Below are 26,299 nucleotides of genomic sequence, written 5' to 3'. Positions count from 1 at the left end.
ACAGTAAGTGAGGCTACCCACAATTCCCCTTGATTTGTTCACTCAGACATTTTTTGCTAAAGGCTTTTCAATTTTATCAGTTTCTTAACAATTTTTAACTTACAATTTAAGGTTCAGGATTATTTGTTAAAACTATGTTCCAAAATATTGATTATGCTTAAAATTCAAGAGTAAATTGAATGAAAAGTCGATGTTCGGAGGTGCTAAAAATTGCACACTTGTCAAGATAAAGTTATCAGCAACTAAGATGGTCTCATCATACCACCTGTCAGACATGCAAATTTCCTTTGTTACGAACATTAAAAAAAATCAATACCCTTTCTTTTGCCAACACAGATGCTACTTATTCCCTTAGTTTCCTTGAAAATATTGTGTATGGCTGTCAAAAATCTATGTCGACAAAATTACAAAATTGCTATCTCCTCCGCGGAAAAGGGGTTGATCTTCTCATTATTCACAGTGAGAAATCAGAAAATTATGATTATCAGAACTATGTTGCCAGAATTTTGAAATATGGACCGAGTTGTTCTGTGTACAGAAGAAATTTGCTTCAGTTCAGTGAGTGATCTCCGTGTGTACAGATCATGGAGACTTGTGGGTAGCCTCACTTACTGTGTGGAGTCAGGGTACCTTGGATATAAACAACCTGACCAACACAGCAAAACGAGATGGCCACATCACTAGCCAAAAGACTCGGAAAAACTGTCCCTAAAATACAGAAAATTTTACCGCTATTTGAACAAATCTGACAAAGGCCAACCTAGGATCATGCATACCAAGTTTCAAGGCAATGAGACAAGCCATTCCAGAGAAGATTTTTGACCAAAAAACAGGAAAAATTACCCCAAAAGTAGGACTATCAAAATTTCACCACAACTTAAAAAATAGCGTCAATGACACTGTAGCTCCCATCCTGGACTATTTAGTGTTTGTTCTCTGGTCAGATATTTGAACATGTGTGAAAGGGATAAAGTGCATGAAGTGAAAATACTTAAATGAAATTGGAGACAGTGAAATATGTTTAATGTAATTATTCAGAATATAAAATGGAAAAAATACAGAATTAGATATATCGAATACTGTGATACAACCATTAAATCAACAAGTCATTTACAATGACATAGTCCCCACTTGTAATAGGAGTATTAGTCTTGATGGGGCAGGAAAATGTGGTCATTAAGAAGTATCACTGGAGTGTATATGTTGAGATCTATGGGCACATAGGTCTATGTCGTTGTTCCCAATTTGAAACACATGAGGCATGTCTAAGTTATGGTTCTAAATCGGGAAAAAAGATCAGACCTCTAGCAGTATTGGCCAGCCAAGAAATACATATGTGCATTATAAATGAGGTACAAGATGTGACATCTTAAGGTCTAATATCCTATCAAAATTGGAGGGTATAGAAGTTGTGGTTACTGAGATATGCATATATATGCATATATATGTATAATCAAAGTAAAAGGTCATCGAGGTCACATGACATTTTGAAAAAAAAAATTATATTGTTAATTAATCCCTATATGCCAAAAAATCAGATCTCTAGCTCTATTCGCTTGCCCAGAATTAGATGTGTACATAATTAATGAGGTAAAGCGTGTGTTGTCATAAGGTCTCCCATCCTACTAAATACAAAGGACACAGCACTTGTGGTTACTTATTTATTGACATAAACATATATTTTAGGTAAAAGGTCATCGAGGTCACATGACATTTAGTCAAAAAATTTCTCTCCTATAGTTATCCCTATATACCAAAATCAGACATCCAGCTCTATTGGCTCGCTCAGAATGAGATATGCGCATAATTATTGAGGTACAGTATGTGGCGTCATAAGGTGTCCAATCATACCAAACATGAAGGGTGTAGCACTTGTGGTTACCGAGTTATGGACAAATATGTATATTTGAGGTCAAAGGTCACCGAGGTCACGTGACATTTTGTCAAAAAAATTGTTTTGCTAAGTTATCCCTATATACCAAAAATCAGACCTCTAGCTCTATTGGCTCGCTCAAAATTAGATATGTGCATAATTAATGAGGTACAATATGTGGCGTCATAAGGTGTCCCATCATACCATACATGAAGGGTGTAGCACTTGTGGTTACTGAGTTATGGACAAATATGTATATTTGAGGTCAAAGGTCACCGAGGTCACGTGACATTTTGTCAAAAAAATTGTATTGCTAAGTTATCCCTATATACCAAAAATCAGACCTCTAGCTCTATTGGCTCGCTCAAAATTAAATATGTGCATAATTAATGAGGTACAATATGTGGCGTCATAAGCTGTCCCATCATACCATACATGAAGGCTGTAGCACTTGTGGTTACTGAGTTATGGACAAATATGTATATTTGAGGTCAAAGGTCACAGAGGTCACTTGACATTTTGTCAAAAAAATTGTATTGCTAAGTTATCCCTATATACCAAAAATCAGACCTCTAGCTCTATTGGCTCGCTCAAAATTAGATATGTGCATAAGTAATGAGGTACAATATGTGGCGTCATAAGCTGTCCCATCATACCATACATGAAGGCTGTAGCACTTGTGGGTACTGAGTTATGGACAAATATGAATATTTGAGGTCAAAGGTCACCGATGTCACGTGACATTTTGTCAAAAAAATTGTTTTGCTAAGTTATCCCTATATACCAAAAATCAGACCTCTAGCTCTATTGGCTCGCTCAAAATTAGATATGCACATAATTAATGAGGTACAATATGTGGCGTCATAAGGTGTCCCATCATACCATACATGAAGGCTGTAGCACTTGTGGTTACTGAGTTATGGACAAATATGTATATTTGAGGTCAAAGGTCACCGAGGTCACGTGACATTTTGTCAAAAAAATTGTTTTGCTAAGTTATCCCTATATACCAAAATCAGACCTCTAGCTCTATTGGCTCGCTCAAAATTAGATATGTGCATAATTAATGAGGTACAATATGTGGCGTCATAAGGTGTCCCATCATACCATATATGAAGGGTGGTAGCCCTTGTGGTTACTGAGTTATGGACAAATATGTATATTTGAGATCAAAGGTCATCAAGGTCACATGACATTTTGTCAAAATATCCGAGATATCTGCGTGAACGGATGGACTCACGGATGGACAAACAGACGGACATGACCCAATCTATAAGCTCACTGGACTTCATCCGTGGGGACTAAAATTGTGTCACTGCAGCCTTTTTGCAATATGAATATGATGAGAAACTAAATTTTTATTTTTTGTGGCCTTATACATGGGAGTCTATGGAGATCTGCCTTATACATGGGAGTCTATGGATGTGTAAACTAAAAATATGCAAATTTCACCACGATTTGCCCAAGTTTGGGAAAGGTCACTCCTATGCACTTCCATACCAAGTTTCAAATCAATCGGACTGGTGGTTTCAGATCAGGAGATTTTTTGACCAAAAATGGGAGAAAATTACAAAAAAATTCATGAAAAATAGCAAGTCCAAGATACTGACCCAAGATGCGCACAATCATTTCATGTCAGCCAAAGTACTTACATGCTAATTTTTCATGTAATCTGCTCAGTGTTATTGAGTTTTTTCAATTTTGACTGTTTTTACATTTTTTCACTTAATTTGCATATTTTTGGCAATGACAACTTCATTTGAACAAAATCTCATCTACAGCCCATCATCCATGTACACACCAAATATCAAGATGAAATGTACAGCGGTTTTGGAGTTTTTGATGTTGACGGACAGACATACAGACATACAGACATACAGACATACAGACACACAGACATACAGACATACAGACATACATACATACAGACATTTTCCTAGCCTATAAGAATAGCTTCCATTGCCATATATACATATGGCTATGGGAGCTAAAAATAAAAAATAGTGACAATGTCACTGGTCGCTCCCATATAGTTATCAAAACAAGCTAAAATCAAGCTAAAAGATTTTTTTTTCACAAATAGAAACAATTCCCCCAATAAAATAAAATTATACAAATTTCACCAGAATTTGATCAAATCTTACTGACGTCACCCGTAAAAACCTCTATACTAAGTTTCAACTCAATCGGACGTGTGGTTTCAGAGTTAAAAAAAATTTTTGATCAAAATGAAAAAAATAGCCAAAAAATGCAAATATGCAAATTTCACCACGATTTGCCCAGATTTGAGAAAGGTCACTCCTATGCACTTCCATACCAAGTTTCAAATCAATCAGACTTGTGGTTTCAGAGAAGAAGATTTTTTGACCAAAAATGGGAGAAATTACAAAAAAATTCATGAAAAATAGCAAGTCCAAGATACTGACCCAAGATGTGCACAATCATTTCAGGTCAGCCCAAAGTACTTACATGCTAATTTTTCATCTAATCTGCTCAGTGGCTATTGAGATTTTCAATAAAATGTAAACTTGTAAACATATATACATATGGCTATGGGAGCTAACAAACGACCAATGGTCGACAGAGCTCTGCTGTGTTATGAAGAGAGCAACGTTTTGTGACATATGTATTGAAGAAGAAGGTTGAGATCTTTGATAGCTCATTTCAGGATGGCCTGACCTAAAATGGCAAAATTAGCTGCAAAAATACAAAATTGATGATTTCATCATAATTATGTATAAAAATGTATACCAAATATCAAAGCTATCACATGAGTAACTTTTGAGAAACAAATATTTTGACCAAAAACGGCAAAAACTGACCCAAAAATACAAAAATTGAAGATTTCATCAAATTTCACTGTATCACACTAAGAGAACCCCCAGGAACCTGTATACCAAATATCAAAGGCATCAGACAAGTAGTTTTTGAGAAACACATTTTTTGACCAAAAATGGCAAAAATTGCACCAAAAATACAAAATTGCAGATTTTATCATATTTAGTTTATCCCTAGGGACCTGTATACCAAATATCAAAGCTGTCAGACGAGCGGTTTTGATGAAATAAATTTTTGACCAAAAATGACAAAAAATATCCTTAAAAATACAGATTTGCTTATTTCATCACAATTTGAACAAATCAAAGTTGGGCTTTCCCTAGGGACCTGTATACCAAATATCAAAGCTGTCTGACCAGCGGTTATGAAGAAGGAGATTTTTTACCAAAAACGCCTTTTTTGGCACTTATTTGCATATTTTTGGCAATGACAACTTCATTTGAACAAAATCTCATCTACAGCCCATCATCCATGTACACACCAAATATCAAGATGAAATGTGCAGCGGTTTTGGAGTTTTTGATGTTGACGGACAGACATACAGACATACAGACATACAGACATACAGACATTTTCCTAGCCTACAAGAATAGCTTCCATTGCCATATATACATATGGCTATGAGAGCTAAAAAATCTAACTAAAAGTCACTATAAAAACCTGCATACAAAGTTTTAACCAAATCTGGTCTGTGGATACAGAGTTTTAGCAATTTACAAGGTTTCCCTTTTTACCTAATTTGCATACTTTTGACACTGACATGTTTATTTCAACAAATTCACATCTCCACCCCTATTTTTTTTTTTTTTTTTTATTTTATTAATAATGACTTCCACAGCCGAGGCCATTTATGGAAGATTGTTAGTAAAAATACAGATACAGAGTTAAAACATGAGGACAAGACGAACAAGCTTTAACAAATACTGAGAAAACAATGTTTAAAACATTTTTAAACCATTTAAATTTACAGAAAAAGGATCAATGTCATTGTATTCGTTTAAAAGCAAATTAAATTGTCTCGGAATTCTACTAAAAAGAGAGTCACGAACACAATTAACTCTACCAAATGGCACATGAAACAAAGTAGTACGCCGAGTTGAAAACCTTGGTACATGAAGACTAAAAATGAAGCTAAACATTAACATTAAACTTTGCATTTATGCATTTGTATAAAAATATATGATCAAAAATAGTCCTCCTTGATTTTAATGACTGTAAATTGTAAATATTGCACAACGAGTCAATGTCATCACTGTAAAAACCAGTAATTCTTTTATGATGAAATGTTAAAAATTATGCTGTACTCTTTCAATTCTATCAGACTGGTGTTTACTTATACTGTTCCAAATCTTAGACCTTACCAAGGTAAAGTACAACAATTTTAAAACGTGCTAACTGTTAATACAATGGCTATTCCTCATAATAAAACCGAGAGCTTTTCTAGCACCTTGAATCATGTTATTTACATGGTCACAAAAATATAATCTTTGGTCAATAATAACACCGAGATCTCTCATGCTACTGACTCTACTCAATGCATGAGTGTCGAGTTTGTAAGGGAAAATATGAACATTTCTTTTCAATGAAACAGTAAGAACTTTACATTTAGTAGGATTAAGATTCAATAACCAAATGTCGGACAGGCTGACAATTCTATCGATATCAGATTGCAGCATTAAAGAGTCATTATCCGAATCAATGATACGATAAATCTTCATGTCATCGGCAAAAAGTAACGAATCTGACACAAGATTATCAGAGATGTCATTAATGAAAAGAATAAATAAAAGTGGACCAAGGTGAGAACCCTGAGGAACGCCCGAAAGGACGGGAGTCCACTCAGAAAAAGCATTTTTTATAATCACTCTGTGTAGCCTGTTATCAAGATATGAATCAAACCATTTCAGATCAGTGCCCTGGACACCAAAAGAAGTCATCTTATGAAGTAATAGTTTATGATTTACACTATCGAATGCTTTAGCAAAATCGGTATATATGATATCACATTGTGATTTGCTGTTAACTGCTGAGAGGAGATCTTTCATAAGAATAGATAAATTAGTGATACAAGATCTACCTGAAACAAAGCATACTGATTAGTAGATATGGAATTGGAAACATGATGTGAGAGTTGTCTGTGAACTATCTTTTCAAAGATTTTAGACAGACTTGGTAAAATGGAAATCGGCCGGTAATGTTCAACTTTTGAACGACTTCCTAATTTGAAAATAGGGATAATGTTGCACGTTTCCAGATATCAGGAAAAATCCCCTCTTTAATAGACTATTGAATAAGATGGTAATTGGTATAGCAAGTTCATTTGCACATTCCCTCAAAAACATATTGGGAATGCCATCACTTCCTATAGCTTTGCTGGTGCTAATGCAAAGCAACTCTTTTCTGACACTATCAACATCAATATCAATAGAAAATTGGTCGTCAATTATAGTAGCAACATCTGGAATATCAGCAGCAATATTGTTATTGAAAACTGATTGAAAAATTTACAAAACACATTGGCCTTTTCAAAATCAGAGCTCGCCTTTAAATCATTATTGTACGTAAGAACAGATGGAAAACCTTTTATACGCTTACGTGACTGCAGCAATGTCCAAAAACGCTTAGGATTGGTTGGTATATCATCTGCAATTGAGTTAATGTAAAGAGCATAGTTGTCTTTGACCCTCTTTTTAAAGGACCTAATTTGATAATACCTTTCAAGGTTGTGCAAGGATGGATTTTTCCTCAAAGATCTCCAATATACTATTCCTTTCCTTTAAAAAATCAAAAACCTCGTCATCAAACCATAGTGGAGCTATTTTTTGTATGAATTCGAGGAAAATGATCTTTGAGTGTAGAAAAACAGATGTCATAGAATATATTACACGCGCTATTTAGAGAGTCAGACAACAAAGAACTCCATGGAATGGCATGGATGTCGGCTTTGATGTCATCCCAGTTGCCCTCTTGAAATTATAGAATTTACGGTGCGTCGGAAAGCCAATGGAGAATGGTTATACGTGGGAATACTCAATGTAAGAGAAGAATGATCAGAATCAAGCAAGTTCTCACCAATATAAATTGGAATGCACTCAAATGAAGACAGAACCAGGTCATGGATATTGTTACCCCTTGTTGGTTTAGAAACATGTTGATTTAAAGAAAAATTATTGAGTATACTGTCAATGAAATACACCTCAATGTTATTAGATGAAGTAGGTGCTGAAGGGAACGACCAGTTAATAGATTGCAAATTAAAGTCATCCAACAGCATAATGTCCTTATCATCACTGTAGACCGAAGACAGCGAGTGTTCCAATTGGATAAGCGATGATACCAGTCATCACTACGAGGGCGGTAGAAAACTCCAAGGTGAAGTACGTGTATTCGTGTCACTTTTCTGAATTTGAACCCACAGAACTTCACAGTCTGTTTCAAAATCAGGACGACGTCTTGACGAAATCGATGGTTCACAGCAATGAGAACTCCTCCTCCTTTCCTGTCAACACGATCTCGATGGTAAATAGTGTGGTCAGGAAAAAGTTCTTGATTCTCAATAGTGTGATATAACCATGTTTCAGTGAGAACAATAATGTCGAATTTCAAGAGATGTGGAGCCAAACTATGAATATCCATAAATTTGTTCTTGATACTCCTGGCATTCTGGTAGTATACTGATAGATTACATTTGCTCTCAGGACCAGGGTTTGGCTGTATATCTCAATCAATAAGCAGTGATCTATATGTAGCCACGTAGTTACTATAATGCAAAACAGGAGCACCAACTTTTACGTTGAAATGACAAAACTTGAGCTGAGGAACATCGGCAGCTTTATGGACACTGTGTAGCTTGTTGTTGCAAAGCAGTAAAAAGAAACACATCAAGACTGTGAATACCATGTTACTCAATACAACATCTGGCAAACACAGCTGTTGCTCCTAAGGTTAATATTTGCATATGAATTGACCTTAGGAATTGGATGGTTCACAAGCAAAAACTGAGCTGTTCTTTGTAGATGCTAGTTGGTGAAAAAACAGCCATGAGTACAGCTTTAACGGAGGTGCTCGGTGCAAACAGTCAGCATTCACAGGATCCCTGAGTACATAAAGATCCACGGAGAAGTTTTCATCAAAAAGTGCCACTTGAAAGCTGGTAAAAAGTCTTTAAAATCAGGAGCAGGTCCGCCTGTTACCACCATGCACTATACCAGGTGCTTTAGTGAACCTGTACACCAAATACTAAGATGGTAGGTGCTGCAGTTTGCTGTTTTTGAGATGGATAGATATACATCAATGTACACATACTAACATCCATACATACAGACATACAGATTCTGCCGACCTACCGTATAAGCTCTCTTATACATATACTAAATGTGACCTAAAAATCGTCTTAAAAATACAAATTTGCATATTTCTGCACAATTTGAAAAAATATCTGAAAAAGGTCATCCATAGAGACCAATATCCCAAATATCAAAGCTGTATGACCTGTATTTTTGAAGATTTTTAAATATTTTTTGACCAACAATGACAAAAATTGCATTACAAATACAAATTGCACATTTCATCATGATTTGAACAAATCTCAATAAAGCCATCCACAGGGACCTGTATACCAATTATTAAAGCTTTCTGACCAGCCGTTAAGGAGAAGACTAGCAAAATTAGCCTCAATAATACAAATTTGCATATTTCATCACAATTGAACAAGTCATTTACAATGACATAGTCCCCAACAGACTCCCTATAATTGGCTTTTGATACTGCTAAATGCCTTTCTTGACTGTAAAATATTTGCATGATCAACATCTACAACAAGTGTCATCAGATTTAATGCAGTCATTCAGTATATAGATCACTAGTTACTAACATTGTTCCCTGTTTAGAGTTGTTGCATACCATAGCATACTGATTAAGAAAGTTCATTAAATATGCAAATTAGCAATAAATTGACCTGATACTGTTAAACATCTTTGTTCACTGTTACAGTGCTGTGTGCTAAAATTTGGTATCATGTTTCATCAAATTTGCTGCAGTATTGCTAGACATATTACCCTAAATTGCAAAAATTAATCAAACATGCAAATTAGCAATTAATGACAAGACACTTCTACATGTCTTTGCAAACTATAAGAGCACTGAGAGATCAAAAGATTGTACAAGGTTTCATAAAATTTGCCACAGAATTTCAAAACATATCACCTTAATTAAAAAATTCATCAAATATGCAAATTATTGACATTATACTGCTGAATGCCTTTGTACACGTATTCAGAGATTAATGTCTGTACTACGTTTCATCAAATATGAATTCTTATTTCTTGACATATCACCCTAATCACAAAAATTCATAAATATGCAAATTAGCAATTAATTGACAAAATACTGACATATGTCTGTAGTGTGCTATTAGAGCTCTGTGTGATCAACATCTGTACAAAGTGTCATCAAATTTGGCATGGTCTCTTAAGAAACAGCTCTTTTTATCAAAATCCCTTATTATGCAAAATAGCATAAATTATGCATACCACACCCAAACAAAGGACATGCCTATAGTGTATTATCCTTGTACTAACTTTGAAAGGAATTGGCTCAGGCATGTCTGAGATATCTGCGTGGATGAATGGATGGACGCATAAATGGACGCACGGAGCCAAAATCTCGGACTTTGTTCACAGGAACAAACAAATCTGATTCAGGTCATCCATGGGACCTGTACTCCATAAAGGAATCAGACTGGCCATTTTCAAGAAGAAGCTTGGAATTTAAAAAGTCATTTGATGGATGCTAGACGCTAGACAGCGGACGACACCACACATCCATCTATTAGATAAGCTTAATTTGTGTCATTGACAACGAAACTAAACAGTTCATGGATGCTGAACGACACCAGCCCACAGATACCTGACTCTGGACACCGCCACACATCAATCTATTAGATATTAGCTCCGCATTGCTGGCAGCAGAACTAGAAATACAATAGAGTAACATTAGTCACTTACCCCTCGGCTGGCAGGTATGTAAGGGTCCCAAATTCGACAAAGTGAGCGTCGAACTGAGCGTGGCAAAAGACAAAGTGAGCGTCAAACTGAGCGTGGAAAATGACAAAGTGAGCGTCGAACTGAGCGTTGGAAATGGCAAAGTGAGCGTCGAACTGAGCGTCAAACTGAGCGTTGGAAACTGACAAAGTGAGTGTCAAACAGCGTTTGATACAAAGTAAGCGTCAAACTGGGCGAAAAAAAGAAGAACTGAGTGCTAAAATGTAGCGAATATGCGAAATATAGCTTGCATGGGTGCTCAGTTAGCGCGTACTGGATAGTACACGATTTGCCAGTTGGCTAATAAAAACGTGTTTACAATGATGCGCGCAATATTGGTGTCATAATTACAATTAATTACAGTTTACTCTTCGTAGTCAAAAAGAATAAGAGATAGGAGTCAAGGTCCTGCAGTCAACGGACCTCGATGGAGCAATGTCAATCACTATCTGTAGTGTGCATGTATGTGAGTAGACAAATGGCAGGCAGAGCGAGGTCAAATATACGTCATTCTCTATGGGTTGACCGAGACTGAAAAGTTTTGAGCCTATCATAAGCTTACGCCTGAAGCCGAAAAAATTACTGTAACTTTCACTTTTTCGGGTGAAAGATGTTCTTTCACATTGCTTTAATTCTGAAACATTTGTCATGATAAGACATTGTTCGGCAATCGTGATGTCAAATGGATAGAAAATCACAATCACATGCACAGAATCCCACGTCCAAAAAACGATCATCGCATAGAGTGTCACGTTCAGCAAACGATTTCCAGACAATGTGTTTATTCAGGCAACGTCTAAATTGACCTTTCAACATCAAGAGTCTTTGGATAACAAGTCTGATTTATGTAGAATCATTATTGAACGTACGCGAACTGTATGTCAGTCAAGTTTAGCCACGCTGACAGGACTTCAAACAAATCAAGTTCATGGAATTTTCAGTGCTGCAGTGGGCTCAACCCTCTGAGCATAGGGAACCCAGAAGTCTGGTTGTTGTTGTTGTTTGTATTGTTGTTTATGTTTATTAGTCGTGTTGTTGTTGTTGTTGTTGTTGTTGACCAATAAAATTCAACGAACATAACTGTTTGTTTGTTGTTATTGTTTCAAGCGTAACGTAGATGTCATAAGAAACGCTACAAGGACACTTGGCCCGATACAACTGCCGGCCATATGCTAACGCGTACACTCTCTTCATACACTTAAACAGTGTATAATTATAAAAAATGACAGGAAGATTCATGAAAATTGGTAAAATGTCCCTCAAAAATTTTGTTGGGAAAATCGCCGTCATGGATATAACAAAAATGGTGCCGGTGAGCGGCGTCGCTTGACAAAACGTCGGCATTTTATGGCGATCAGCGCAGAAATGATCTGAGAAATTTTACTGTGCAGCTACAATAGTCCACAGACACATTCATTGAAAATCATCAAAATGCAGAGTGATTTTTATCTAGAGAAGCGTGGTCCGTAGCGGCACATATCCCGGGCCCCGTCGCGACTATGGTAATATCGATGCGTGCAGAGCCGTAAACTACGTCGATATGTCGGTCAATTTATATTTTTCTTGATTATTTCATAGTGATCGCGCCAACTAGATTTGCAATATCTCTATCACTCTGTAAAAAACTACAATGCTATCAACACAAGACATAACATTGGTGTCGTGTGATAAACACATAAATATTTCTAGTATATTCCTTGCTTACATTCATCGTTCTGTTTGCTCAAAGTTCAAAGAATACCTACCATTCTGTAATCTTGAATGCAGAGCTTCGGACTTCAAAACAATTATACCAGCAGCGTATTTTATTGACACGAACTTTATAGCAGAATGCTTTCTTTATTGAACGTGTTTATGAAGTGATGATAAACTTGATCGTAGAATTTCTCCAAGTCTGTAGGCGTATAAATATCAAAATGGCATAAATTTAAGGAATAAACTTCGCCTACCCGGTTGTTCGCATGTCGGGTTGGTGATAGGCTGTAGTTGTGGGGTGAACGATGTGGCTAAAACGTCGCAACCCATCGTAGCAGTTAGCCAATTTTAACTGGTAATTTCAGTGCCTTCTTTATTGAGTACAAGGACATTCATGCTGCTATCAAATATAGATAAAAATAGACACAACAAATTGTCCCCAGACGCGATGTCGATATTTGCTATCATGGAATGGCTCTACCGATGTAAGCTTATGACCAGAGTTTTACTTCCCGATCTCGCACAAATTGAACAAAATTTGGATGTCGTATACGTAATTAACTTGAACTTTACATCTGATAAATTGTCAACTATTTTTTTGACATCGATTACACCTAAGACATGTTAGGGGGTGTTCGTGAAATGCACCTTTTGTTCGGTATTTAGTTTGCAATATTTTACAGACGGAAGAGAACTGAACATAAGTTTACGCAACAGTGACAACGTACTAGTTTATTTGACCAAGACGTAGATGTACACACTCTCTCTCTCTCTCTCTCTCTCTCTCTCTCTCTCTCTCTTCTCAAAAAAATACTGCAAACTGTAGCCGTTCATGCCATTTAGCGCTGTGCCTGCGGTATTTCCGCGATCGTTAGGAGTAGAAGAGGTGTGAATGATTCACTTCCAGTCTGTGGTAAATGACTTTTCATGAATATTCAGTCTCTGAGCAGCGGTAATCCTGGCGGTAAGCGAGGCAGAGGTATAAAAATGATAATTGTTATGGCCTTGAAGCGAAATCTGTTCGGAAAGATTATCTACCTGAAACAGGGCAACAGTAACAGGGAATGTCAACTCATACCAAATCATCAGGCGGGATTGACGACTCAATGGGTAACGCCATAGTGAATGTAAACATCGACCTGGCGGGACGCGATCTCACAGCTGATGGCAAAATTAATTATACCACATCCTATCGTTGGAGGCGCCATCATGTTCACTTTGACGCTCACTTTGACGCTCAGTTTGACATTTTCCACAAAGTGCTCGATCGCTCAGTTTGACGCTCAGTTTGACGCTCAGTTTGCCATTTTCCACAAAGTGCTCGATCGAGCACTTTGACGCTCACTTTGTCAATTTTGGGGTCTTACATACCTCCTGCATGTGAACTACAACAGCTGTATTCAATACTGTACAGCAATTTTAATCTCTATATCTCACCTGTAATCCATTGTCTTTTGATCTTTTGACTGTTTTGTCTTTCCATCTACCCAGTAGACTGTTTTGGTTTTGTAGTCATAGTCAATATCTCTGATATTTCTGAGCCATGGATTGGTAAAATCACATCAGGACAATCATTCTTACTGAGTGTCAGGCGACTCACAGAGTTCTTTTGACTGAACAACAAGAAAGATTCAGGAGCTGAAAAAATCCATGCAAATAGTATCAATAATGGAATTCCCACATTTTCACTGAGGTCAAGTTAAGGTCATGGCTGAACATTTTTAGGGACAGCTGTCACTGTAATGTTGAAAAAGTGAAATTATGAAAATGAGGTTTATATCATTAAAAACAGAGATTATAATTCACATAATTAAGTAAAGCAAAGAAAATGATAGAGGTCTTTCAGATCCTTTATGATCTTATTCAATGTTTTATATTCCAGTGCAACATTGTGTTCAAATGTGGCTCCTTGTATTCAATTGCAGCATTGTGTTGAAACGTGATGACACCATACCATTGCAGTAAAAATTACAAACTACCTCAAAAGAGGAATAAAACTGCAGCAAGTGTAAATGAATACAGTAAAAAATTGGCCGACTAGCGGGAAATACAATACTCGTTAAAATAAAGACTGCAAAGTTAAAACAAATACAGTAAAATACTAACCGACCAGCGGGAAATAAAACACTTGCAAAGCAGAGACTAAAATGCGCAGACGTTTCGGGTGCAACCCTTCGTCAGTACTTAAACTCGCTAGAGAAACGTGAAGACACAAGAAAGAAAAACAGCCAATCAAACAAGGGAACGATCAAAAGCGTTAAAATATGCATTCATACCGGCTGGTGCCAGAGTACCGAGTTTGAAAATAGTGGCCTGTTCGAGTTTATGGCGGGTAGAGTCGGTGGTGGAAATTATAGCAGACACTGCCATGTCAGACCGACCGCGGTGGGGTGGTGTACAAAAATGCTTGGCCACTGGGTATGCGAGCTTGTTGTCGGTCACAGTGCGAAGGTGTTCAGCAAAGCGATCGCCTAGGCGACGCTTTGTTTCGCCGATATATAGCATGCTGCAGCGTCTGCATTTGATGCAGTAGATGATATTAGCCGACGTGCATGTGAACACGCCGGAAACATTGACTCTACCACGCGGGCCCTGAATGAAATTGGTTGTAAAAGTATGCGGGCAGGTGTTACACACTCGACGGCCACATGATGATGTTCCAGGAGCGCAGTCGCGATTAGGTAAACTGGAACGCACCAGCCGGTCTTTGATGTTCGTGTCACGTCGAAATGCCATGATGGGAGGTGCGGAAAAAATATGCTGTGTATTGGGGGAGTTGGTTAAGATGGAAAACTACTCAAAGATGATTTTACGGATTCTATGGTTAAAAGGATGGTATGTTAATACAAGAGGAATGCGATTGCATTGAGAACGAGTGGTTGACTTTAACGCATCCTCCTGTGTTCGTGGTTTCACGCGCTGTTTGGCTTTGTCCACTTCAGAGCGGGAATAACACCGATCCTAAAACCAAGTGCTTATAGTGTCTAGCTGCTGCTAAAAATCCTTTTGGTCAGAGCAAATGCGCCGAGCGCGTAGAAACTGTGAAAATGGAATGGATTCCTTGCATCGACGGGGGTGAGATGAGCTGAATAGAACGTATGCATGAGAGTCTGTGGATTTATAATGTATGGAGGTAGACAGCGAGTCCCCATTGATATAAACTGATATGTCAAGAAATGCAACCGATGTGTCTGAAACGGTGGAAGTAAATTCCAGTGCGGGGTGAAAATGTGAAACGAAATCAATAAAATTATCCAATTCTGTGCGTGAACAAGATGCTGCACCAAAGCAGTCATCAATATACCGTTTAAAGAGCTCAGGATGTGACCGGTACATGTTTGTATTGTCTGTTTTTGATGTAACCAACAAATAAAAAATAGCGTCAATGACACTTTGCTCACATTTGGTTACATATGGCAAGGTAGAATGAATCTATACACGATATTTAACACACTTCTATGTACCTTAGCTTGTGATATTCATAGTCAAGTGAATTTGAACAAATTTTGATACACCATCCATTGAAGTATGGAATGGTTGGCAACTTGCAACTATTGATCACATACACTTACACAATACCATGCACCTAGTACCGTACATCATAACTAGCGATAAAATCAGCCATACCAAACTAAACGTGTCCCTTATGATATAAATGAATAAAATTAATGTAGACAATATTTGGTCTCTCTACGGTCTATAGTTGCACAATCGAAGACAAAGGTAAGATGTAATAATGGGCATTCCTCACCTTCCACTGTTAATGAAGCTGCCACACCTACATGATAATGGTATGTCCCAAACTGCCACCAAGTTAAACAAGCATTGCAGTGACATAGACAAATAGGGAAATTTCCAAACACAAACATATAGCAAGAAGCCTGAAGCATCAGATATGTACATCTGTTTTAAAGCTATTCTAACCGACTTTCAAAGCATCAAACCAGGGATTTGTGTAGAAGCCATTACTTACACAGACAAGCAATTCCATAAATATACAATATGACAACGGAAAAAACAAAATCCTTTGAAATCAAAGTTGGAACATTTTTTCACACAAAATTGTCATATTTACATTCACAGTTGTAAGAGTTTGTAACTAATAACCTGACCTTGTTGGATTAAGCACCAAAGTTTACTGACTATACAGATGACACTTACATTGTCCTGCATCTTGAAAATGAAAGACTGGTTGTATACAAGATCTGTACACCATAACTTCTTTTAGATTCACTCATAGCGACTTCCATTGTACAATGTGGTATGTTAGTTGCCTTGCCAAGATAACCTGACCAATGTTTATTCACCAAGTTTTCACTTTTGTTGTTCAGTAGCATTTTAGTAACCCTGACTTCATTTGAACAAATACTAATTAACAGTTGAGCATGTACCCTACGTATCTACCACAAATACACAGGTAAAATGTGCAGCAATTCTCAATCTTTTGCAATTAGACCGGGACTTCAAGAATATCACATTTGGCATTTAAAAAAATAATAAAACATGCACAACATGGTACTCAAAAACTTCTTTTAAACACAACATATAGATAGTTCCATGCTAATATTTTTGTAAAACAGTGTGTCAGCTGCACTGCAAACTTCTGTCTTCCACTTTGCTCATATTTACTTAATATACAAATTTCATCAATATTTTGATATATGGTAATCAAATGATCCTTAGAACTTAAAATCCAAATTTGATACCTGGTATCTGATATTGACTCTCGAAAACAAGACTTCTGACAAAACGTCGGTAAAAATGTCAAAAATACTTATATACGAATTTTATGCTTCTCAATCAAACTATCGCATACATTGTTCCTCCAATCATACGTACCAAATAATAAAGTAATCATTCTCTTATCAATATAAATTGTAGATTACGAAAATCATGTTTTTTTCTCATTCTTTTATCAACGCCTACAAGATTCCATTGGATTATAGATAACCATCTAAACGTTCCGAAGCTGGCCACAGTTAATGTGGAAATTATTCAGTTATGAGCTCCACAAACTTGGTCTACAGAAAGACTGGTGAATGGATGGACATACAGACAGACTGACATACACAGACTGGCTGTGATGACATTGGCTCCTTAGTGTGCTTTGGCCCATGGAGAGTGATAAAGATATAACAAACAGCTGGATGTAATGATAAAATAGTTATATATATAGGCACTCGGGGTGAATATTATACATCAATTTGATTAGTTTCTTGTCCTCTTTCTACTTAGTATGTGATAATATCTAAGACAATCAACACGCAAGGCAGTTATGTGTTGGCAAATACAGGCAAACAGCTACCTTTTCTTGATTTTCATGAACAACAGATAACCTTGACTGAAATGCTTAACAATATGCAACCAATGTTTACATTTTGCTCATACACCATGGCACCAGATACACAGAGAGATTTCAACATACAACCATTAACTCAAAAACCTTACAGGGAAAAGTAAACATTGTTTTCTTCCAGTGCAACTTGTGCATCCACTTTTGGAATAACTTATAAAACCAATATGTCACAAGGGTGATGGCACTGAGATCAACTTAAGAACTTTAACTGTGGTGAACTTGACTATTCGTTTCAAATCCTGACCTGACTTGGAATCTTTAACTGAGATGCAGTGCATTGTAAAATGTGTGCACAGAGACATGGGGGTAGACCATTTGATATCCTTGGGGGGGGGGGGTCTGAAGATTGATGAGGTACATGTAGCACTATTTTCAACCTGATCCACTGTACAGTATTTTTTTCCACTCTCCCACCTTTTCTTTTAGTCAAGCCTTTTCTGGCAGATTCGTTTTTCTTTGACATTTGCTTGGAATCTATTTTTTTCTGAAAATCTTCCAGATCCCCATCAGGATATCAAATGGTCCACCCTTTGGTATCAACAATGTTTATTTAAAGAGATACAATGACAGGAAGTGTAGGAGCTATTTATAACCGTGACAATTCAAACACTGAAAAAAGTTTGGAATATATATGTTGGAAACCAAACCTGCAAAATCACCTTCAGCTGTGCTTTCTAATGATTCTTTTACCACATTTTAACATCAAATACAGTTTACAATATGAAATGCTCACAAGATCACCACATTATGTATTCTTAGTTCCTGCAGGTATAAAATCGCCCAAAATCAGAAAATCTTTTCACAAATATTTATTAATTTTGTGCATATCAACACAACCTGAAAAAGTTATTGAATCATTACTGTGGACTATTTCTGAACGTTTTTGCCATCAAAAAATTAGGAAGCTTCATAAAAATGGGAAATTGAAGACGTTTCTATGAAAATTTAAAACAAGCGACCTGGCAGCTAATAGAGCTCCTTTGTGTTATGTAGAGAATAACTTTTTGTGACATGTGTTGATGAAGGAGGAAATTTTTGACAGCCCACTTCAGGTCAGCCAGACCAAAATGGCAAATATTGCTGCAAAAATATGTAATTGAAGAAGATATAATTTGAACATATTAAATTAAGATCATACATTGGAAAATTTCTAATGAATATCAATGCTATTAAAAAAGATTTTGTGAAACAAATTTTTTGACCAAAATAGCAAAAATTACCCCAAAAATACAAAATTGCAGATTTCATCCTGATTTCAATATTTCATATTAAGATAAACCCTAGGAACCTGTATACCAAACATCAACGATATCAAATGAGCAGTTTTTGAGAAATACATTTTTTGACCAAAAATGACAAATTTGCCCAAAAAATACAAAATTGCAAATTTCATAAGAATTTGAATACATCACATTTTGATCAACCTTATGAACCTGCAGACCAAATATCAAAGGCATCAGATGAGTAGTTTTTGGAAGAAAAAATTTTTGACCAAAAATGGGGAAAATTGCCCCAAAATTACAAATACTAAAAATTCACTACAATTTTTACAAACTTGACTGAGGTCATCCCGAGGAACATGGATACCAACTTTCAAAGCAATTGGACAAGCTGTTTCAGTAAAAAAGGTTTTTCTACTAAAATCTGAAAAAAATTACCCAAAAATACAAACACGCAAATATCATCCTCAGTTGTTCACACCTAATTTAGAATAACTAAAGGAACCTACATATCAAGTTTCAACCAAATCTGACCAACGGTTACTGAGTTTTAGCAGTTTGCAGCATTTTTCCTTTTTTTACCTCATTTGCATATTTTTGACACTGACATGTTCATTTGAACAAATTCACATCTCCACCCCTAGGTGCACCTGTACACCAAATACTAAGCTGGTAGCTGCTGCGGTTTAGGAGTTTTTGATCTGGACGGACTAACAGACATACATACATACATACACACAGACGCCATGTAAATGAGATGCAAATGAAATGATTCACCTTATAAGCTCTCTTTGGTGTACCAAATGAGAGCTAAGAAGTTGCCCCAGCGGTCGGTCTGACATGGCATTGTCGGCTATAATTTCAACCACCGACTCTACCCGCCATAAACTCGAACAGGCCACTATTTTCAAACTAGGTACTCTGGCACCAGCCGGTATGAATGCATATTTTAACGCTTTTGATCGTTCCCTTGTTTGATTGGCTGTTTTTCTTTCTTGTGTCTTCACGTTTCTCTAGCGAGTTTTAATAATAATAATAATAATAATAATATTGGGTTCTTATATAGCGCACATATCCACAAGTACATGTGATCAAGGCGCTTTTTACAATTATTAATACCCCTGGTCACTGGACCTAATATGATACCACTCAACTCCCTGGGAGCAAACAACAGCTCACATGTGCAGCCAATAAGCGCAGCAGAGCTAAACACACACATTACAACCACTGTCCTACCAGGTACCCATCACTCCTGGGTGGGGAGAAGCAATGAGGAATGAAGTGCCTTGCCCAAGGACACAACACCACAGCCATGCCGGGGCTCGAACTCGCCATCCTTTGATCGTGAGTCCACTGCTCTAGCCACTGGCCCATGATGCCTCCTTTTAGTACTGACGAAGGGTTGCACCAGAAACATCTGCGCATTTTAGTCTCTGCTTTGCAAGTATTTCATTTCCCACTGGTTGGTTAGTATTTTACTGTATTTGTTTTAACTTTGTAGTCTTTATTTTAACGAGTATTGTATTTCCAGCTAGTTGGCCAATTTTTACTGTATACCATTGCAGTATTGTGCTGAAATGTGACTTCTTATGATGTACGGTATTTCTGTGCAGGATTGTGTTGAAGTGTGACCCCATGTATTCCATTGAATACAGTGTATAGTAACTCTCGCTGTAGACTGAACCTGGGCAATGGTAACTCTCGCCGTAGACTGAACCTGGGCAATGGTGTCACTTGTATATTTTGGCATAGATTGTGAAACTATATGAGGGTTTCCAGAGGGTTGTTCACATAAGCACATTACAATGTGTAAAATATGACTTTATTAATCATAATCATAATTTATTAATAATCATAATTATCAAAACAATGGAGTTTCCAGACGGCATTTACACAAAGTAGACGACATTGTGTGTAAAAAAGTTTTAATATTCTGTAACATTCATATTAATAATTTATTAATATTCATAACTATTTTTTATGATAATAATATGAAAAATCATCACAAATATAATGCCTAATCAACCTGTCTGGTAACCGCACTGCCCACCTTCCACTTGCAAGCTGAAAACTATAGCGTTCCGTCTAAAAACTGGCAATTTTTGAATCTCATTATTAACACAGGGGGCGCTTTTCTAAACTTCAATCCCAGCATTCTTTGCGTTTGCCCCCGTTCATATGCACGACAGTTTTCTCCCTTTATCTATATTATTTTTAACGATATTTTGTATCAGCGACAAGGTGCATAATAACATTTACTGGCTAATAGAGGTATATTTTATAAATGGCATGTTATGCAATAGTAATTTGTTTCGTATTCGTTTATTTACAAGTACTCAAAAAAAAAACATGGCGGCGCCCATGAAGAAGGGTACACTTCCGGTTAGTGGGATAGTATATTATAAATATGCGCATGCGTAGTCAGTAAGCCGCTGGAGGCGACTAATAAGAAATTCATTCAAAGTTACAGCTACTTTACTTTTGAAACATTAATACATTATTTCACACCAGCTATAACAAGCAGTGCCAAGTAATGTCAAAGGGCAAGAGATTTTGCCCTGCTTAGATTTAGTCACCTCATCAAATCAAATCAGTCACCAAGTTGTTTGGAGGTCCTCTTCAGATGGCCCACTGGATTCATTGTCATTATTATAGTTATTGCACTGTGCATACACACTCAATGGTAAGTTCTCATCAGATGACTGGTTGGATTCATTGTCCTGGTTACATTGCACTGTATGCACTGTATATACATATAAAGGTCGGTTTTCATCAAATGAATCGCTGGACGCTTCACCATTCTTACCGTGCTGGGCAATGACACTTAATGGCAAGTCTTCATTTGATGAAGAACTTGACTCACTATCAGACTGACAACGTCTCTCACTGGATGCATACAAGCTCAACGGCAGTGAGCTCTCTATATCATGAAGAGCATTTGGATTAGTCTGGATCAAGTCTTTCAGTAGACTTTTCTTTCCCGCTGAATTGAGTTTGCTGCGTCCACTCTTTTTGTGAACTGCATCCACAGCTGGTTAGAGACAGCAGCTGATGTCATCTTGGTAACTTTCCTTGTGCTAGTAACAAATTCTCCATCTTTCACTTTTTGCATTATTTGTCTCTTCCTCTCTGCTTTCCTCTGTGCTCCTTCAGCCTGCTTTCTCTTACGTTCTCTCTTCGCGGTCTTTCCTGTTTATACAGCCTTCTCAACTGTGACTCTTTTGTGCCCCATTCCCTTCGTAATTTGAAGCACCCTTTTGTGCCACTGCACAAAGCTTCTTCTGTTCTTCCTTTGAATGGTGGTGAAGCCATAGCGCTGGATGATCTTGTTTGGCACGCACCATAGACTGTAAAGTTAATGGGTTTGATGCTGGAGCAATGTGCTGTTGCTGTGCAAGCATGCCGAAATCTTGCTCTATACGCAAATTCGTGGCATCTCCAACTAGGTTAGCTGCTGTCACATGTTCTGGTGTAGGCTCTGAATATTCTCCACCTGTTAGATGTTCTTTTGCGTGGTCCTTTAGTTTTGCTGCTCCAGCTTTACACATCACTTGCAAAAGCTCAACAACACAGTGGTCTGTGCCAACTGGCTGCTTTACAGCCTCCATGTATTTTGTGAGTTTTTCACTCCTTTCTACAGTAGGTCATATACTGTCTGATCCATCAAGTAGCATCGATGAATTTTCACCCCACACCATTAGCTTATCAAACATGTGTTGGTAGTATGAATTCATTTCAAGTGGGTTGTTCACCTTAAAGTGGCACTCCCATTTGGTAACATTTTTAAAACACATTTTTTTAGTGCCAACGGTCGATATTTGACATGGCGACTGCGCGCGGATAGCGAGATATCGATAAAAACATGTCTTCAAAAAAGTAAAAGTTTGAATTCCGGTGGCCCACCTAAATTCAGCTTCCGAACATCGAACGTTCGGCACTGGGGCCATTGTCAACTAAGCTATGGAGTACGAGTCTACACTGACACTGCTGTACGCCACAGTACCACTTGCCTCGGTGATCGGTCATGCCCCGTGGGAGAAAGCTGAGTCTTACTGACTTGGTGATAAAACGAAAAACAATTTTTGCTGATTCCACCAGAATTCGCATAGGTGACTAGCCCAGTTATGTGCGGTTGATACATAGCGGCCACCGCGTGGTATGCATAGACGCATACCACGCGCGCGGCGAACCACACGTACTGTGTGGCAGACGACAAAATGTAGTCATCGGAGGCGGCTAATATTTAACACGTAAAAACTTATGTTTATGTGGTATTGGTTAAAAATATAATACAACTGATTTAGAATAATGACAACGACAAAGCTAAGAAGAAGTTTTCAAAAACTGACCTGTGGTAAAGGCATAATGCTGTATATAAAGTCTTCGCAGTGGGAGGTAAAATTGCGTCGTTCGAACTTATTATGGACTCCCTAGAATATCGTCAATCAGCACAACAACAAACCTTCGGTGGATTTCGCGTCATAATCAGAAACGATCGTAAAACTTCCGGATGTGAAAAATACGCTCGGGACATGACACGTTTTTATCGATATCTCGTGATCCGCGCGCAGTCGCCATGTCAAATATCAACCGTTGGCATTAAAAAATGTGTTTTAAAAATTTTACCAAATGGCAGTGCCTCTTTAAGGGCCATATTCATGAGGGGTAAACATACCTCATAGTAAAAATAACCATAGGCTCGCTCTTCTGCCATTACATTTTCATCGAAGTATCCATCGTGAACAGCTGTTTCAAGTCTATTTAAGGTACCCTTCTGCTCTCGTTTATCTGTCAGATACAGCTGTATCATGTCTTTTCCAATATAACATGATGGTATTGCATTATGAAAGAATGCAAGGAATCTATTGCCAACTATTGGTTGGAACAGTTTTTGTCCATCTTCACTGAGCTCATCATAGTCTAAAGAAAAACCCCTAAATTCTTTTCCCTGGGCGTACTCCTTCCTACTCTCTGTACACAGTAGCTTGTCTGTGGCATATATATGGGCCTGTGCACCAACCATACCTCTTCTGTTTGCTTGTTGTGTGTAATTGAGAAAGTTCACTGCCGATTTGCTCATGGCTGAAGCAACGTTTTGACACTTATGAGCAGCACACGTAAAAGCAAAGATCTTACTTCGTTTTCCTTTCTCTGCAGCTGACAATTTACCCAATTTGGGTCAAAGTCTTCTAAGTCTTTCTTCTTCCTCTCTGTCAATAGTCTTGTTACTTTGGTTTCAACATTTGCACGATCTTTCATATGTGATTTGATCTGGCCAAAGTGCACAAACTCTGCATCAACTCCTACATCCTGGGCCACGGCATGCAAGTCCGACAAATGCTTTGCCAAGTTCGCTACTGTCTCTTCAGCTGTTTCATTACAAACAGGAGTCATTGAAAGTGAAAATACCCTGTTCTTTGTTTCACTAGCACTTGGACTGAGGATGACTTTATGTGACAACCAGTGTAGTTGGCCTTAGTTTTGTGGTCACTTTGGTATGCAATGTGTTTATCAGCTGTCTTTGAGCAGTTGATTAGTCTTTTTATTGTTGCCAAGTGTCCTGCTTCAATTTTCATCCTCTGGGCAGTGGTTCTTTTTGGCAAAGCAAGTTCTTCTGTATTAATGCTAGTAAGATTTTTCGACAGATCTCACAACAGGTTCAATTATATTTGATGAAACTCCTAATGTTAGTAGATGGTAGTATGTCAGACGCACTTCCGGTTTGTAGATTCACCGTCTTGAGTCTCTAGTTTTTCCAATGCTGAGATCTTCTGTTTCAAGAGCTTTCTTTGTCTTCTCTCTTACCTAGTTCTTTCTCTAGTTCATCGACAATTACCTCAAAGAAGACAACTGCTGCAGTTTCTCGGTCTTCCAGCTCATCCATTTTTTCTTCCACACTCTTTATTCTGCCTTTCAAATTATCAAATTGAATGCTCTTCTCTCGTCTTTGCAGTTTTTTCTTCAGATTTTCATTTTGCTTCTTCAAAGTTCCAAGGGTAACCATGCTCTTTGCAGCTTCCTTTGCTTTCATTTCATTTGTGTTTGCAACATCAATCATTTCATTTGCTACCGCTTTCCAGGAATCAGCCTCTTTTGTTTTTGCTTCCAACTTTGGCTGAAGTATACTTTTTTCCCTTTTTGCGTCTTTGGTTGCTGCTGATATTGCTTTGAGGGTTATTTGTTTTGCTGTTTTAACAACAACTCTTTTTCTCGCATTATACTTCTTACCCTCACTCCAACAAGACTTGTTAGTTTTTCTTTCTCACTGGTCACAGACTTAAGTTTCTGCTTTGCTAACCTAGCTCTCTTCTCTGCTGCTTGCTTGTCTTCTTTCAGTTGCGTTTTTGATGGGGATTTGTTAACTGGAAGCCCACTGCGCAATATTTGATGTGTTGATATACTACCTCAAGGGACCACTTTGTTGATGAAGGTTGAGTAGGTGTGTTTGAGAGAGGTATTTTCATGGTTTCAGGAAGTGCAGCTGGTGGGAAGTCCATGGACACTGTACCACAAAAAGTTCATTGTAAGTTGGCAGTTGCAGGAATGGCTGATATAGCACAGTAGGCGTACTCATTGCCTCTGCATAACTAGGTGGTTGAATGTCTGAATTCAAAGGAAACTCTTGAACAGTCTTCTCTGTATTCTGCATAGGTATACACTCTGACGACGCGACCATTCGAATGGTCTCTTTATGAATTGCCGGATAGACTGCAGTAAAAGTTCAGAACTTCGATGTGACCTACATTTGTTGTATGACTGGACCAAATTTTCATATTTACATTGAACATTGCTTGCTTTTATCTTCATTTGCTTTGAAGTACGTCCATCGACATCAACTGGTGTGAACAGTTTCAGCCATAAGAGTAACATATCACTGGCTTTGGAGGTTGATATCCCCTCCTCGACACATTCCACTTTCTGATCAGCTTTATCAAACTGCATGCTGGTATAATGCAAATTAAGAAATTCTTCATTTTACAAAGACTGTTGGGAAGTGGTTTGATTCATGTCGACTAAGCTGCAATAAAATAGGAAAAATGACTTTATTGTACACTTAAACTTATTATAAATATTTTGCATTTACTTCCATCACAAATATTTGAAGGCTGAGTAAAAATAAAATGGTATTTCTACAATTTCTTTCTGCTTTCAAAAATTCTCACTTTACTTAATTTTTGCTGTATTATATTAGATCAGGTTACATCACACTCACACATTCTCACTGACAATTATAACATCTTTACCAACCTTACCAACCTACATGAATATTTCGTTG

At 37.5% G+C, this 26,299-nt stretch overlaps 1 pseudogene; it reads right to left on the bottom strand.

The window, feature by feature from the left end:
- Nucleotides 1-26,299, bottom strand: part of LOC139142502 (low-density lipoprotein receptor-related protein 6-like) — a 180,738-nt pseudogene that overhangs the window by 20,066 nt on the left and 134,373 nt on the right.

This window comes from Ptychodera flava, chromosome 1, assembly GCF_041260155.1.
Source record: "Ptychodera flava strain L36383 chromosome 1, AS_Pfla_20210202, whole genome shotgun sequence".
NCBI lineage: Eukaryota > Metazoa > Hemichordata > Enteropneusta > Ptychoderidae > Ptychodera > Ptychodera flava.
Note: the sequence above shows the minus strand (reverse complement) of the source record. Positions and strands in the feature narration are given on the sequence as shown.